Below are 17,500 nucleotides of genomic sequence, written 5' to 3'. Positions count from 1 at the left end.
CTCTCTCTCTCTCTCTCTCTCTCTGATCTGAATGACCCAGTGCTTGATTAGGTCAGTATAACAGCCACTGTTTAGTGAGTGCAGGCTTGGCTGTTAATCTGGCTTGCATGCTCACAGCTTGGCTCACTGGTTTCCTTTGCTGTAACACAAGCTGTTCTTAAACCCCACCAGTTATTGGAGCAGAAAGTAGCGGAGGATCAGCAATAGCAATGCACTTGTACAATAGTCGTAAAAATGTCGCAACATAAATAAATGATTCGGCCTGTAAATTATGAAACTTTATTACACCCCCACCACCATGCGCACACAGACACACGGAAAGTCTTTCTGCACGGAGAGGAGGATGAGTGAGTGAGGATGTGGCGTTGCGTTCTAAAGCGAGTCGGATGGATACGGGACCCAGGAGGAGGCCGGAGGCCTGGGTCCGCATCGCAGTGAGCTTCATTTGCGGGTCTAAATCAACATTCCCCGTGTGCACTGAACATAATTGAAAGGTGTATGTAAAATAAAACGCTCTTCTTTTTCTGTTTCTTTTGGGAGCAGACCAAAGGGCTCAGGTCCTCAGCACAGCCACAGAATTACAGCTCTCAGTGTGTTCCCAGTGTCCCCCAAGACAAATGTATAAGTAGATCTTTTATTATACAAGGAACCTGTTTTTTTACAAGTGTTTGTAAAATATTTCCCCTTTCTATCAACAGACCTCGTGAATACCTTTGTAGCCTGAAGCTTACTGTGTCCTGTACAATCCAAGTGTTAATTAAAGAATGGATTTGAGCTTGCGCCTGGTTGAGGTTATGACATCTTTTCCTCATAAAGTTGCAAAGACGATTCTGGGGTGTGTGGGTATGTGTGTGGTTACGAATGTGTGTGTTGTGCTTGGGAGAGACAGAGAAGGAGAGAGAGAGAGTAAAGAAGCAAGCTTGCGTGCCCAATCTGCATTTAGAGTGATCAGTAATGGCTTTTGAAGTCATGCATCCTCTCATTCCTTTGCTTGTGGTGAGGCCATGACCCTGTACAGAGGAAGGAGGAGGTGGCCTGTGTGTGTGTGTGTGTGTGTGTGTGTGTGTGTGTGTGTGTGTGTGTGTGTGTGTGTGTGTGTGTGTGTGTGTGACTTCTCTCTGCAGAGACCTGAAACAGTAGAGAGCTGATGATCAGTGCTTCTGACTTGGAAACTGATTTGCCCTAGTGTTCACCTTTAATCTCTGGTGTGGCTGGGTCACAGGACCCTACCGCAGGCTTCAACACAAGGAGCTCAAGGCCTCTGCGTCGCTCACGCACAAACGCACACGAGTTTCCTGCCCTTCAGGGCGCTGAGCATCACAAGCCAAGAAACAGGTAGTAAAGAACAACATAAAGAAACAACAGGAAAGACGTGAGAGGTGAGAAGGAAGCAAAGAAAAGAGAGACCTGCAGAAGGAACCAGTAGTCCACTAAAGTGCACATGAAGGAATCTGGGGTCCACTAAAGTGCACATGAAGGAATCTAAGGAATCAGGGGTCCACTAAGTGCACATATGGCTGAAATGTGTGTAAATAGTGAGTTATGGTATTACTCTTCTGCACTGCAAGAATGATCATCACTCCCTGAGTGTTAGTGGAGGCAGCCATATTTAATACTGTTCACAATCTCACACTGCTTCCTCTCAGTGCTTGGTTCTTTCTTTTCCCCTGCAAATGTCTCCACTGGGAAACGTGATCTCGCCTCTATCAGATAGAAAAAAATCTCTCTCTCTCTCTCTCTCTCTCTCTCTCTCTCTCTCTCTCTTTCTGTGATCTCTGCTGATGTGGAAAAATTTGTGCACCAACAGAAAAAAAGCCAATTAAAAAGCAGGCAAAACCCTCATTAGCTCACATTTCCCTCTGTTATGAATGATTAACATTGACTGTTTGTTCTCTTTAGTTACACTGGTGTGTGTGTGTGTGTGTGTGTGTGTGTGTGTGTGTGTGTGTGTGTGTGTGTGTGTGTGTGTGTGTGTGTGTGTGTGTGTGTGTGTGTGTGTGTGTGTGTGTGTGTGCGTGCATGTGTGTGTGTGTTGGAGACATTTCAGAGTGCATTTCCTAGTGCTCTTTTGAAATGACTCTCCACAATGAGAACACTACTGTATCATTTCAGTCTTTTTAAATGGTCAGTGATGAGTAATTGTCATTTTTTTTAAAAGCATCAGTAAAAACAAAAAAACAGCAAACCAAACTCCAGATCACTTATTTTTCAAATTTTGTTGGAAAGTGGGGTAGATGTAGTCAGTATCATTTTGGACCTACCAAATTATAGAAGGGAACAGAACCCTCAATAAAGAAACTAATCAGAAATATCTATAGAGTTGACTAATACTATAGAGTTGATTTAACACATTATTATTAACAGTTACATTTATTGGTAATGTTCTTATCCAGATCAACTTACATGTACATATCAGAATGACATTCATTATGTGTTCTCTATGAAGCATTTAACAGCTACTCTGAATCCTCTGCAGATTAATCCAGACTTTCATGCATGAAAAAAGTAAATAATAACAGATGTGAACAGTCTTGAATACATTTAATCACCAGCCTATTGACCTTATTTTATTTACAAATGGTTCTATAGAATTTATAATTAATTAATTAAAGGGACATTGGCAGCAGCAATTCCTCACCAAATGTCAATTTGCTCATAATTCTGCGTTTACGACTGGAAAAATGGAAGAGGAGGGAAAGAGGGAGAGAATGTGTGTGTGTATTTCTATGATAAGGCGAGAGAGACGTTCACACGGGGCTGTGACGCGTGGATGTGGTGTGGTGCAGGGAGCTGGTGGGCCATTAGTGCACCCAGGCAGGAGCGCGCTGTCCTCAGGTCAGCCTAATGGGGCCGCCCCATCTTTCATGTGATAAATGTTGTTTATATTAGGGCTCAGCCCCTTTACATTAGTGTCTTTCAAATGTCTCTTGGTCTGGTTGAAGTTCAGTGTTTCTAAATACTTTAGTGCCCTCCTATGTAGTGACTATTATAGCGGTGTTAGGGCAGGAGAAGGCAGAGAGGGGAACTGTAATTGAGCAGGAGTGAGTGTGGAAAGTATGTGGCCGTTGCAATGACCCGGAGGCTCACCTGTGAGTGAACTGTTGAGAGCAAACACTGCCCCCTATAGGCCAAATTTTGTTGCTTATGAAAAAGGTTGTATGTAGGTGGTTGTATATTTGCAGTTTGTATTCTGATGATATTAGCCATAGCAAGACGTCATATAAAATATTTCATACAACTGCTGTGGATTTTGCAGTCAAGGCGCAGCATAAGAAACAAGGTCTCTTATGATTTATGGATTTGAATCAGGTGTGATTCAGCTCATGCTGTATTATGATCCTGTCTATGAATATAACAGTTGCTTTGTTTGTAACAGTAGCACGGTTCACTCACCAACTAAAGCATACTTTCTGCCTCGCATAACACACACATTGCAACCCCCAGCTTAATTCAAACCGTGACTTTTCCAAGTTCCAAAAGAACAACAGTGTTACGTGACAATAAAGTGCTCAACATGGCCTTCCAGAGAAACTGGCCAATCTCTCTTTTTTCATTAGATTGTCTAATGCACCCTGGAGGAAGAGATCTGCACTGGAGCCAGAAGGAAAGCAGAGGTGTTGAAAAGCCTGACGATGCGTCTCCGGCGTGGGACGCAGAACAACATGGGCGCTGAATGAAAAAAGCCCATCATGCTTAATCGGATAGCTGGGAAAGACAGACAGGGCAGCGGGCCAGAGCGAAGAGCAGACTCACACACACCAGTGGCCGCCGGCACACTGGGGACGTTATGCCTGCCTGCTTTTTATGAACTCTGCGATTCCTTCTAAAGGTGCTCCTCCGGCCAGGTGGAGCGTATTTACACAAGCCCGTCTGAGAGGCGAGAGGCTATTCTCCTTACACGGAAAGAAGTGGCCTTAGTTATTTTAATTACAACTGGAAACAATTAGACATAGTTAAGGGAAACGTCAAGAATCAGGTCATGTGGAGACTCAACACACCAGGTGCAACAGTCTTCTGGTGATTGACATTTTTGTTCCTAACGGCGATGAGAACATTTTAGAAGAAAGGATAGAACAATGGGTAGAACATTTAGAACAATGGGTAGAAAATCTAAAACAATGGGTAAAATATCTAAACAATAGGTAGAACATTTAAAACAATGGGTAGAACATCTAGAACAATGGGTAGAACATCTAAAACAATGGGTAGAACATTTAGAACAATGGGTAGAACATCTAAAACAATGGGTAGAACATCTAGAACAATGGATAGAACATTAAGAACAATGGGTAGAACATCTAGAACAATGGGTAGAACATTTAGAACAATGGGTAGAACATCTAAAACAATGGGTAGAACATCTAGAACAATGGGTAGAACATCTAAAACAATGGGTAGAACATCTAGAACAATGGGTAGAACATCTAAAACAATGGGTAGAACATTTAGAACAATAGGTAGAACATCTAGAACAATGGGTAGAACATTTAGAACAATGGGTAAAACATCTAGAACAATGGGTAGAACATCTAAAACAATGGCTAGAACATCTAGAACAATGGGTAGAACATCTAAAACAATGGGTAGAACATTTAGAACAATGGGTATATATATATAATATAAATAAATATATATATTTATGTATATTTATGTGAATTTATCAAAATTCACAGTTGTCCCTCCCCTTCTAACACTAAATGATTATTCGCCAATTATACAACAGTTAGTTCACAATCCGACTGGTTGAGAAGTGTTCTAACCCTGCAGATATGTGTGATAACAGCACGGTATTCTCATTCTCTGTATCACTCCGCGGACGCGTTGTCAAGTAACGGCATGTACATACGATAACACACTCCCTCTCGTGTTCTATTGCTCAATTAGCTGTCAATCAAAAAGTGAGGCTGCCGTCAATATTGAATAAACCAGGGGTCACCCATGTCATGAGTCGCCTGCGGGCTTGTTTTAAAAATAGCTCACTATAGTGCCATGCACCAAAGCGCTGCATCGTTTATGTTTTTACTACTATTATAGATTGTCCGCGGTTTCTAAAGATTGACACTCGCACACGCAACTTTCCCCCCCGTAGCCCTCCGCAATAACTGGTATCCAAGAAGTAGCTCCCAGTTCCAAAAAGGTTGGAGACCCCTGATCTAGAACAATGGGTAGAACATCTAAAACAATGGGTAGAACATCCTAAACAATGGGTAGAACATTTAGAACAATGGGTAGAAAATCTAAAACAATGGGTAGAACATTTAGAACAATGGGTAGAACATCCTAAACAATGGGTAGATCATTTAGAACAATGGGTAGAAAATCTAAAACAATGGGTAGAACATTTTGTTATATTTATATCTGGGCCTGGATGAGAAAGAAGAAAAGAATGAGATGGATTAATTTGCGAAGTGTTCAGGGTGAGAGGGCCTAGTGTAATAGAATATAACAAACGCTTGTGACCTTTCGTAACACTTCTAAGGTTAAACATAAATGTACACAGATGCTGAACTATCACTAATAATGGCATGTCAATTCTTTTGCACTTGTTTTTACCTAGCAGTAACATCGCTATATTGTGTTGCCTTAAGAGCAAGAATCAAAAAGTTAATGTATTCAATATTTAGGTACAAATGGAAGCAATATTATACAAATCTTCTAACAAAACACCAATTGCTCTGAACTATTTGCAGTTATGAAACACAGAGAAGGTCATAAAACATGACCTTTTGTCAAAGTGTATTCACTGAAATAACTTGGGTACACATAGCTGGATTATTATGCAATTTAGCTATACATAACCCTTAGGAGACCAATGAAAGTATGTCTCTGTGTATGCTGATTCTGCTTTATGTTAGGTCTTTCTTACTTTTGGCAGTGTGAAAAAACTGCCAAGTCAAACCTTAATCAGTTCCACCTGTGAATGTTCAAAATGTCATGCAAATCTTAAAACTGTAAAAAAAAGTTAACATATTTTTACATGTAACAGAGATTTTGAAAAAATGGAACAGATTTAAATAGTAATTCATCTGTTAATCTAACAATGGATTATGTGCATACAATTACATAGCTCTTATAGGATTAAAACACTGTTCAGTGAGGGATTCTGTACAAAGCGAGTAAAGTGCTGGGTAGCTTGCTCACGTTTCTTCTGTGATACGGTTCATGGCTCTTCTAAGCCTTCCATTCAGCACCGCAGTGCTCTGTAGAGGAGAGTCCACAAGACGGAGGTGGCAGTGTTTTAAGACTAAGTAGCCTGGCCAGAAGATATGTGGCAGCCCATGAAAACTCTCCCCTTATGATGAAGAAATATGGCATTTGGCAGTGTGGTGCATTTGTTGGACAATATTTCACATGACGTTTTGCTCAACTCATTGTACGTATGAGCAGGTGTTGACGGATCCACTGATTACTGCCCTCGCTGGAAGAAGCTAAAGTTACAAATGAGACGATTTCTGTAGCATGAAATCACCGCGTGGCTGTGCAGCTCCCTCTCGGCGTCAGGGAAGCTGACAGTACACCTGGTGGTCGCTCATGGGGGAGCAGGGCAGTCCAGCCCCTGGCTGTTCTCAGTTGGTGTTCCTCTGGTTCGCAGGGGGGTGGGCAGACCAAATTGGCCAAATGCTTCAGATCCTTAGCGGTGGTCCTTCGGGGTTCTTTCTGCATTCACTAAGCCTGAGCTTTTAATTGTGTGACTAAACCAATTATTCTCTTAATTGAATCCATTTAACCCCTTTCACCTGCGCCCCCTCAGGTGTGCCACAGGTGATGACTTTAAGGCTGGTTGAGAACCTGAGAGCATCACATTCAGGCTGGACACCCCTGGATTACACCATCAGGTAGTGTTATCTCCCTGAGGAAATATTAGTTGACAGAACTGAATTTAGCATTTAGCATTCATACATAAAAAATGTATATTGCATTTGTATATATGTATATATTGCATATATATATATTGGGGGGGATTGGATTCAGTAGTGACTTAGATCTAATATGGGGATTCATCTTAGACCTTTGTTGCTCATAAAGGGGAAGATTTGAATATGAAACTGCGCTCACGGAAATGACCCTGTGAAATAGCAGAGGTGAAGTTACCTTTGAAGGATTTATGACTGTTTTATATTGCTGGTACTTTTACAATGATATTACACCAGTTATGGTCAGTTGTAGGTTATCGCCAGTAGGGGTGGACCAGAAATTTCCATTTGTTGCTTTCCCTCTTAAGTAGTGCTTGACGTTTGACAAATCCCCAGTCAGTGTTTCTCGGCTACAAACAGGGCACAGACACGAGGCCTAATGGCTCTGAGGAGGCCATCCTGCGTAAATCCCAAACCACCTGTGAAACTGTTTAATTTGCAGCCTGACATTTCAACATTAATTCCGCTTGTTGATAAATTCACGAGGTCAGGGCATGCTCAAGCACGGGGAGGATGAAGACCTGCACTTGAGAGTGAGACTGCTTTAGAAAGCAAAACCCTCCGACACAAAAAGCGGTTCTGGCCGAGGTTTGTTTTCACCTGAAGCAGCCATTTGTCTTGGCATGTGCCCAGCGTTAAACCACTGTGTATGTTTCTATGGTCTCAGAGGGCCTGTGTGCACACCACAACCACTTAATGTGGTGGGGAAACTGAAGATCTCCATAACAATCTTGAAAATGTGAAACCACACCATTTCCTGGTACCATGGCGAACACGAGAAAAGTAAATTTTTCTTAAGTGGGTGCCATCCAGTATAGTCCAAGGAGAACATCAAACCATTAGCTAACTATAATCTAGGAGGTTTTAACCATGTCTCTGAGGACCATGCTGAAATGTGCTTTAACGCTGTGGGGGTATGAAGGGTTTTGGGGGTGATGGCAGCGTGATGGTGCCTGGCTGAAGCACATGCCTCTGTGGTTGTGATGAGGAGGGAGCACTCCGCTCCCTGGTTCAGCATCGCTCCGCGTCACGGGGGCGAGGCTGAGATGTCCAGCACGTTCCTCGCACCTCGTTTAAGAGAGAGCAGGATGGAGCTGGATTAAGGGCCACGTTGGCAGTCAGCTGCTCCGCTGCAAAAGAAGCAAAAAAGAAAATCCCTGTGTGTCTTCAGGTTAGGTATCTCGCTAAAGGGGCTTGTGTACATAGGAGACGTTTGCTACAGAACAAAAAAAGTGCATAATCATTTTTTGAGAGGTTTACAGTATGGAATAATAAAAAGGGAGGGCTGTGTTGTGCAGTATATGTTCACCTGCAGGAATGTGCAGTTGAGATTCCCTGTGACTGACTGGAAATGGTAGCAAGGTCCAAACGTTATCAATATATTGCACAACAGTATGTATACTGCCAAACCTAATCCAAAACATGGCTGCCTCATTAACAGAGCGTGATATGCAACCATAACACTGTTGGACATATGGGCCTATATGAAGGGCTTCTGATTGTTTAAGATGAGAGATGAAAGGGCCTGAAAGACTTTGAGTGTTTTTGATTAACGTAGCTGAGTTTATGGGATGAGTAAGGGAAGTCTGCATATTTTGCACATTTCAAAATGTCGCCATTTGTATGAATCTGAGCTGATCAAAATTTTAATATGTAGCAATAAATTCACTCCATTGCATTTTTCAGGGTTAAAAGAAGCCAGAAAGTGAGACAAACAGACAAAAATGAAGTGAATATGGTAGAATGGCGAGTCAGTGCGAAGGCCTCTCAGAGCCTGCTGTTGTGGACTATACATGTGCATATGGCAGTGCATATGTGGTCCAGGCACACGTGTGAGGTTCAGGGTGGAGCCAGGGCCCCGGGCCCTGGGCCGTGAGTGGATGTGCTGTCTGCAGCCACTGGACCTGATTGGATGGTGGAGAGAGAGGCCCCTGCTTGGTGGATCTCATGCTTGCGCTAAGATCTGTGGGAGGAATTTCAAACGTCATCTGTGATGCAGCACTGTAAGCATACGCGTGTGCACGCATGCTGGGTCCATTCTTCTCAGACCATCTCACCATGCCTGTCTCGTCCCTGCCATGCTGGAAGTGTAGGGGTTTTGACAGCTGTATTTGAATCGCTCTGATGACAGTCTAGAGGAAAAAGGCGTGTGTGTGTGTGTGTGTGTGTGTGTGTGTGTGTGTGTGTGTGTGTGTGTGTGTGTGTGTGTGTGCACTGCGTGTTATGCTCTTGCACTGTCTATGCTCTTGCACTTGACTTTCAGGTGAACATAGATATGAATATAAAATTAAGGTAATACAATGAATATAATTTACTTTCATTGAGCTATTATGAATAAATGAGCCTATGTACACCAATAAGGTTGAGATGTGTGTATGTGTCCGTCGGCAGGGTGGGGTACTGGGGTAACAACTGCATATTGCCCTGATCAGCAATGCCGAGCTTTGGGAGTAAAGCAGGAATGCGCTGTGGGTGGGGGCGAGCGGGCGAGACGGCCCTGCCGGGCGGAGGGGCCCACGGCCAGGCCCGCCACGTGAGCCTCAGCTGATCCCAGGGCCGCAAGCGTGGGCAGACACCCAGGCTGGGGCTCGGGGCAGGTCGGAGCTCGACTACCTGGCCTGCAGGAGGAAGCTGTCCTCAGGAACTGCGTTCCCTCGTTTCCATGCTGGGGATCCTAGGTCACCTTGTGGCTGCCAGATGTCAGGTTGGGAGTGGAGGAAGCAAAGGGCTAGTAAAGTGGCTTGTGGCCAGGTCAGTGGAATTGATTTGAGTTGGACTGAGCAAACACAAGAACCGGTCTTTTGTGCGTCGTATGTAATATATCATGCTTTATTATTTTCCTTGGCTGACGACACGCTCTCTCACAGCTGTGAAGTGGAGTGTATTAATTAGGTCCAAGGAGTTCATGGAAGAGCAAGGTGAATCACTCTTACCGTATGCCAGATGTATATGAAAAAAGAGAAAAAAACCTAGCCATGTTCCTGCTGCATTACGGTCAATGACACCGTGTGTGTTCTGATACCGGGATCATCACAGAGCTCTAATGACTTCACGCAAAAGCAGTAAATCGCTCACACCTCCATAAGCACTTTATTGTCTGCACCTTTACTCCAGCTTTCCAGCTAAACACTGCAATCTTATCAGCTGAGCAGTGATATAGGGGTATGTGAGGACACAACGTGGCCCCTTCCCTCTCGGTTAGAATACTCACCATCAACAGCACACCTATGCCACCGTCTGTATAGGAGAACTCACAAGTAAACCACCTTTGGCTGTAGTACAAAACCCTAATCCTAATCCACTGTTATCATTTGGTCAAGCGGGCAGTTGTGAGGTGTCCCATGAGGATATCGCTGTGCTCAGGCAGCCCTGATGGGGAAGGACAACCGCAGTCTTTTCCTGGGCACATATTTGTGTTACTTTTTTCCTGCTGTTTTCCAGGACGGCCATAACTCGAGGTGGTTCCTCTCTCATGGTAGGATCAGGAAGCAGTTCTCTCCTCACCCCCTTTAGTTTGACTAAGAAGCTCATAAAAACACAGGACATCCTGTGGACTTTTAATGACACGGCACAGATTGTAATCAAATGAGTCAAATAAACACTCAGAGTCATGGCATACAATAAGCACGTGGAGACGGGTGCTTTTATTTTCATTTCTCAAATCTGCAACCCTAGTAGTGTTACTGGGCCTCCGGGGCAGCACTGCTCACATCTGACATACAAATTTGAGCATAAACACTGGGGTTCAGGGCAGGCTTCTCTCAATCAGTCCAAACATTACCAACCCAGTGACCAGTCCCAATCATCAATCCCAGTCGCTAATCCCAATCTCCAATCCCAATAATACACCAAATTATCTCCTGTCCAATTGTTGCAGTTTAGAGTCTGTTGATAGTGGAATTCGATGTGGCAATAGAACTCTGTGAGACATTTTGGTGTTATCCTGCCACCAGGTGGTTGGTCTTTGGTATAGCTGATGAAGATATAATGCGATTAGGAAGTTTTAAAACACACATTGCAAGATAGTTTCAATGGTGCAAACAGTGTTTTAACATCTTGAAAACAAAGCCATGTATCTTGAATCTTGAATCTTGAATCGAGGAGAAGCATTTTCCCACAGTCAGAGAAAAGGCTGACAGTGTTTGACTGGCAAATGTTTTCTTGTTCCCTACTGATGATTTTAACTGCGTGTGTATAATTCATTTGAGAGTCATGGTGGTTTGGGGATCCATAAAACACTGTGTGTTTTTGTTAAGCATTATGATGGGCTGTGAGCAGGGCAGTTCACATACACTCTGCTTCAATTCTGTTCATTTCTCCACAGTTCCTTTCATTATTGCCATTAATATATATGAAAACGACAAAGGATTATATAGCAAGTGACTTACATTATACATGTAAATAAAATTTGCAGAGAGACAATGCTGCATTATACAGTATTATTTTAATAGTTATACATATTCACGTAATAATCTTAAACAAGGCTGATGGATTGGGTAAGGGTTTAAAATTTGATGTTGTCAAAAGACAGACCGGTTATGATTTATAGCTGCAATAAGTCAGAGTAAGATGACACCTGATGTTTTTTCATCTTGTGTCATCTTCAGTATCCATCCACACTCTCATGTGTGAACCTCACGTGCAACGTCTTTCTTCATTTCTAACAGTGAATTCAAGATGAGATCAAACGTACAAGATGCAGTGGGTGATTTCCTCAATTACTCCCATGTCTTCAACACATGGTTATACATAAACAATAAGTACATAAGTGGTTGATTGACATAAGTTGTCATAATAATCTATTGCTAATTCACGTGCTCTGTGCGGTTCATTTTCGTTTGAACGACTTGCGTAACACCTGGTCTCATACTGGCTTTTGGCTGGGGCCGTTGCCGTGATACGTGGGTCATGCACCCTCCCGCCCTCCTGTTGCTGTGCCCTTTAGACATGATTAACTATATTCTGCTTTCTTCCCACTCTCCTCTGCAGCATCGTCCCCTCGGCTGGAGCCCGAACCCCCCTTACCCCCCCCACCACCACTCCCCCTTAACGCATCCCCCCCCCCCCCCCCCCCCCCCCTCACAGCTCAACGTGCCCTGAGCTCCAGCCACCGCTGGGACAACAAGCGAGCGGGTGAAGTTTGTTGGCCGCCGAGTGGTCGTGACGTCCTGGCCTGCGCTGGACAACGGTGGACTGCGCGGCCCGAGGAGCTCTGGCTGCGATCAGGGCCGTAAAGTCCAGGCGGGGAGGACGAGATCCTGTAAGATGAAACCACGCACTCTGCCCATATCAGCGCTTGACTCCGCTGAGACAAGAGAGAAGAAGCAGGCAGTAAATCCACTGGAGCTCACTGATAGCGTTGTTTGCACAGCCACCGCCACTTCCTTTGATCAAATCGCCGGGGGAGCAGGGGGTCGTGTGTCGCTGCCAAAGGTCAGCTATATATTACACTCCTAAAAGTGATTACTGAAATTCTTAACTGAAACCATTCTGCTGCCAGGGTGTGCCAGAAGGCCCTGCGGCGGAGTCTGGGCTGCTCGGGGCCCCCCGGCATCCTCGTGCGCCGTGCTGATCCTCCCGGCTTGTGTTTTCCATCATCGGTGGAGAGCCCTGAGAAAAGCTCCCATGGAAACACGCACTATCCGATTGCAGCGTCCGTGGGCGAGCGCCAGGAGGGTCCGCAGATCAGGCCTCCGAGTCAGGAAATATAAACGCACGCCGCACTTCAAAGGGAGGAACTGCGAAGGGAGGCGAGCCGAGGAACAAGACAGCAAGTGCCTTAACGTGAGCGAGGGGATAAACAGAGCAAGGCTTGGGTTTCTTCCGGGTGCTGCCTGGGCCTCTCCAGCAGGATCCCTGACTCGAAGACGCCCTGAAGGCTTTGCGCTTAAAAAACTGCTCAATTAAAAGTTCGAGATTGAGTAAACGACAATCTCAGCCAAGTTATGAAAGCGCCCATGCCACCCGTGCAGATTATACTGAGGGTAGTATCTACAGCATTCATAAAGCAGTGGAAAGTATAACTCCTTTATGGAGGAACTGAGAGCTATTAGTGATTAGAGGATGGTGCAGGTCACAAGGTGAGAGCCTTAAGGTGTGGAAAACCCAGACAGAGTTACTCAAAGCCTCCAACTTAATTTGTTTTAGGGAAAGCGCATCCCATCAACATAAAAATGTGCTTCCCCAGTATCCCTTCTGTAGTTGGAGCAGAGTTAAGATACTGGTGTATTAGACTAATGTGAAAAGGAATGTGAAGTCATGCTCAATGAAACATAATCCCCAGTTGCTGATCATTACCTAAGATTGCCTTGTGTTAACTTTGGCAGACCTCTGCTTGGCTCTTAAATGAAAAAGGATGATGTATTTCCTCTTATTTGTTATTTGCACTTAGCTACTGGGAGAGACGAGAGAGGGAGAGAGAGAGAGAGAGAGAGAGAGAGAGAGAGAGAGAGAGAGAGAGAGAGAGAGAAAGAGAGAGAGAGTCTGTTTCTGTGAGAGCAGCTGGAACATGCCAGAAATAACAGAGCAAACCTTGCTCCAGAGCCTCATTAGCTGGTGGAAAACAGTTCCCAGGAGTCACAACAGAGTGTAAATATATATTTATAACTTCTCAGACTTGAGAAAGATTCTTGCCAAATTTCCCTCCTCTCTGACACACAGAGAACGAGAGAACCTATAAAGTAAAGTCTCAAAACCCATGTTGCACATCTTGTTCAGTTAGCTGTTGTATTTCAAAGAGAATTATTGGATGACTCCATACAAACAGATCTTTTCCCTAAAACGTTAGACAGCATGAGTATTTCAGCATGCTTAGTTTGAAATCAGACTTAAATATTAACCTTCATTTCAATGTTATTTATGATACTTTGTAAAACAAAAGCCCCAGAAGTACAGCAGAATATGGGCAAAATACAGTCCTCTATGTAACTGTTACAGATAGCTGCAGACACAATTATTACAAATAGCAAATATACACGTGCAAAAGTAAAAAAAAGCCATAAAGCCAGAACATGGACAGTGTGTCCTCTCTGTCACTCACTCTAGCCCTTAGGGCTGTCATACTTGACTCAGAGCTTCTTCTCATGCCTTCTGCTTGGTCCAAAGTAAAAGGTAATACAGGCATTTTCACACTCTATGCTGTATCAGCTGTCTGACTGGCATTTGCACTAATTGCTTGCCAACTCTTGTTTTCTGCTTAATTTTAAGATGACCAATAAAACAAATAAAGAAAATTCCACATCATTGCTGCTGCAAAAGAACAGATGCACTATCAATTATTACTGCAGCATCATTAATACAAATAAAGAACAAATGAATTCCATGTAATTGGTGTAGATGAAGCTGAAGATGAAATTCACTATAATATAAAGTAATGCAATATGGCCCTTTGTGAGGTGAGAAAAATGTCTTTCTGTTCTACAGTAGCCAGGTGAACACTTAAGTTACTTCCTACTCCGATGTCATAAGAAGCCATGTGGTCAAGCACTTAAGCAGAGCAGAGCTCGTTTATGGCTGCTACTGCAGGAGATCTACTACTGAGCAGAGTCGGGGAACTATCAGAGGGGAACCCAGTGGTGCTACTGCAGCTCTGGTTCTCCGTTTCAACCCTACACTAGCGTTCGAGGAGCAGGTTTGAACACCCCTGGGCTGGCTAATAAAACATAACATATGACTGCAATAGAACAGGTGAACAGGATTACTGTCCTTAGTGTCAAGTCAGGACTAATGTGAAATTTTAACTGCCTACTACTTTCTAACTATGAATTTACTGATCACCTCTCCTACCGCCTGGTCAACCCCATCCACTCCAGTCTCAGAACCACCATCTCTTCATCACATCCATCATAAACAGTTCTATAACACTGGTACATGTGCCAGTGACCTTCAACACTACCAGAATTATACACATACACATTTATGGGGGGGGGGGGGGGGGGGGGGGGGGGGGGGGTCCTACCCTCGACCCCTCTGATGTCAGGAAACTCAAGAATGTATTATTTACATTTAGTTAAAGAGGACTCCAAAGTCTCTACAGGTATTACAGAAGACTTCATTGTTTTGCCTCTTTTCTCTGTATACCCACTATCCAGAAAAGATTACTCTTACAGCGTGTAACGACCCAACAAATCCTCTCCTCCCCTTCCTCAGAGACACTGTGAGTCAGATGTCTGCATGCCTAGCTAATGTGCCACCATGGATGAATTTTTCATGTAAAACTGGACCATGCCAAGATACGTTACATTTTCATGGTAAAACCTTCCCACACCATGATCTGAACATCATCTTCAAGGTGATGTCCTTGACAACCAGCCATCATTTCATTCTGTTGATGTTGCTGTTACTAGCATGTCTTGGACATGCAGGTTTATCCTTTGCATCAGAACGATTCAGTAATTTCTTTCCAAAGAGGCAACAGTGTCTTGTCAAGTCCCTTGTCCCCAGACTACTGCAACTCACTCCTGGTTAGTCTCTACTAATCTCTGAGACCGTTATTAAGACTGGACGTGGCAAGTTTGTTGCCATGTACTTACTAAGGTTCACTTTGAAGTAAAACTTTTCTGCACTTGAAACTTGCTTATGTAATGAACTCTGACTGCCTACCCATATGGGCGAGTCTTTTGCCCTGACATGGGGTGGGTTTCCCGAAACGTTCGTAACTCTAAGTACTTCGTAACCTCGTACTTACGAATATTCTTAAATTTACGAGTGTTTCCCGAAACTCTTCGTAACTTACGTCGTTCTTATAGTCGTTCGTAAGTTAAGAATCTCCGGACCCATTCGTAACTCACTAAGTACTTCTTAACTCGAAGCTCTCGTGCAGTTCTACTTCAAAAATGATAGAGGCGCTAATTTCACTCGCGCGGGTTTTAATCACGGCATTACTACATTTGCGTTTATGTGTATAATTAGCCTAGTAGCCTATTTTCTTTTGAAGTATTTACATCGCATATACCACAATGTGTCAACAGAAATCAAATGTACTACTTTGAAATATTTAGCATTAGTTTATATCTTCCCAATATTTAATTAAATCTCTCCGTTCGTCATCGTGCAGTCAACAGCGTTTCAGACTCAAAATTAATGTATTCTTTGCAAAGAAATGGATCAAGTTGGCCTATTAAGCTTGTTTTAACTTAACCAATAAAATGGATTGATTAATCGGTAGCACATATAAGTAACTTGGATTAAGGCTAGCAATTGTGCTTGTGTGATGAACATGGCAGCTCTTCAGAGTACTGGCTTTGAATAGAATACATAATTTAAGAAGACGACGTAATCCACGAAGCCATGTACTGTAGTTCGCCTGAATACAGAATTTTGCCCTTAGCTCCACGACGCAGTTACTGACCGCCCTCCGATTTTATGCCACAGTGTTCTGCAGACTGTTGGTGATGCCCACGGACTAAGCAAAGCTGACATCTAAATGTGTGCATGCTGTTACTAAAGCATTGCTTCGCCATGCAGCAAAAAGAGAGATATATATATATATATAGTATAAAATATTATATATTTTATATAGTATATATATATATATATATATATATATATATATATATATATATATATATATATATATATATATATATATATATACTAGCTGACAGTGGGTATCCACTCTGAAGCTTGTATCAAATCCCCTGGTGTCCCTTCAGTAGCTGTGGGGCCCAGTATCCCCAGTGCCTTCTCCTCCTCAACAGTGAAGGCACTTGTGGACATTTGACCTCCACCAGTCTTAGCCCTCTCCTTTCTGAGTTCTGCCCCCTTAATTTCCTCGAGCTATTGAAAACAGTAGACTATACTTTTGTTTTTGGCTCTGTTCACTCGACAGAAAGTTTCATTTTCTCTGCTTGTTTGCCATGGTTTTGAATAACGTGTGAAAGGTTAATTGTGTGCCCTATTTATAGCCTTGATAAAAGCCTACGATCGGTCAGAATTGCAAAGGTAATAATATGTTCTACTCATTTTTTCCTTATACTTGAAATGTCAACACTTATTTGTTAGTTTTTATGATTGTCATTTTGCCAATGATGCTTTTGCGGCGTAATTATGAAAAAATGTATGTAAATCGGTGGTTCGGTTTTCGACTAGCGGAGATTTTCCAGTGCAGCTGCAGAGGCGGAGTCAACTAAGAACTACTTAGAACTCGTTCGTAAATTTGGAGACTACGAAGGCTTTTGGGAAACACTCGTAAATTTGAGATGCATCCAATTGCACAGCCGGAGAGCCAACTGCAGTTCTAGACCTGCAGTTTTAGACCTGCAGTTCTAGACGTGCTGTAGTTTTAGACATGCGCCACCTAGCGGCTCGGAATGTAGCTAACGACAGCCAACTGCAGTTCTAGACCAGCAGTTCCAATGCATGCCGTAGGCTCAGGGGCTTGTATAGTGTAATAATCCATTGTATAAAGAGTTTATTTGTTAAATATGCCCATTGATTCTCAATTGTTTTAGCCAAATCTATAGGCCTAACATTTGACAAGTTTTAAACGATAATGTACACCACATTTTGTATTTAAATAGAAGTAGTATGCCTCATTTTCCCTGTTCTTTTAGGGAGTTTTGATTAATTTTGTCATTTACACACAC

The sequence above is a fragment of the Brachyhypopomus gauderio genome, chromosome 13, assembly GCF_052324685.1.
Source record: "Brachyhypopomus gauderio isolate BG-103 chromosome 13, BGAUD_0.2, whole genome shotgun sequence".
Classification (NCBI taxonomy): domain Eukaryota; kingdom Metazoa; phylum Chordata; class Actinopteri; order Gymnotiformes; family Hypopomidae; genus Brachyhypopomus; species Brachyhypopomus gauderio.
The sequence above is the reverse complement of the archived record's forward strand: the minus strand, read 5'-3'. Positions refer to the sequence as shown.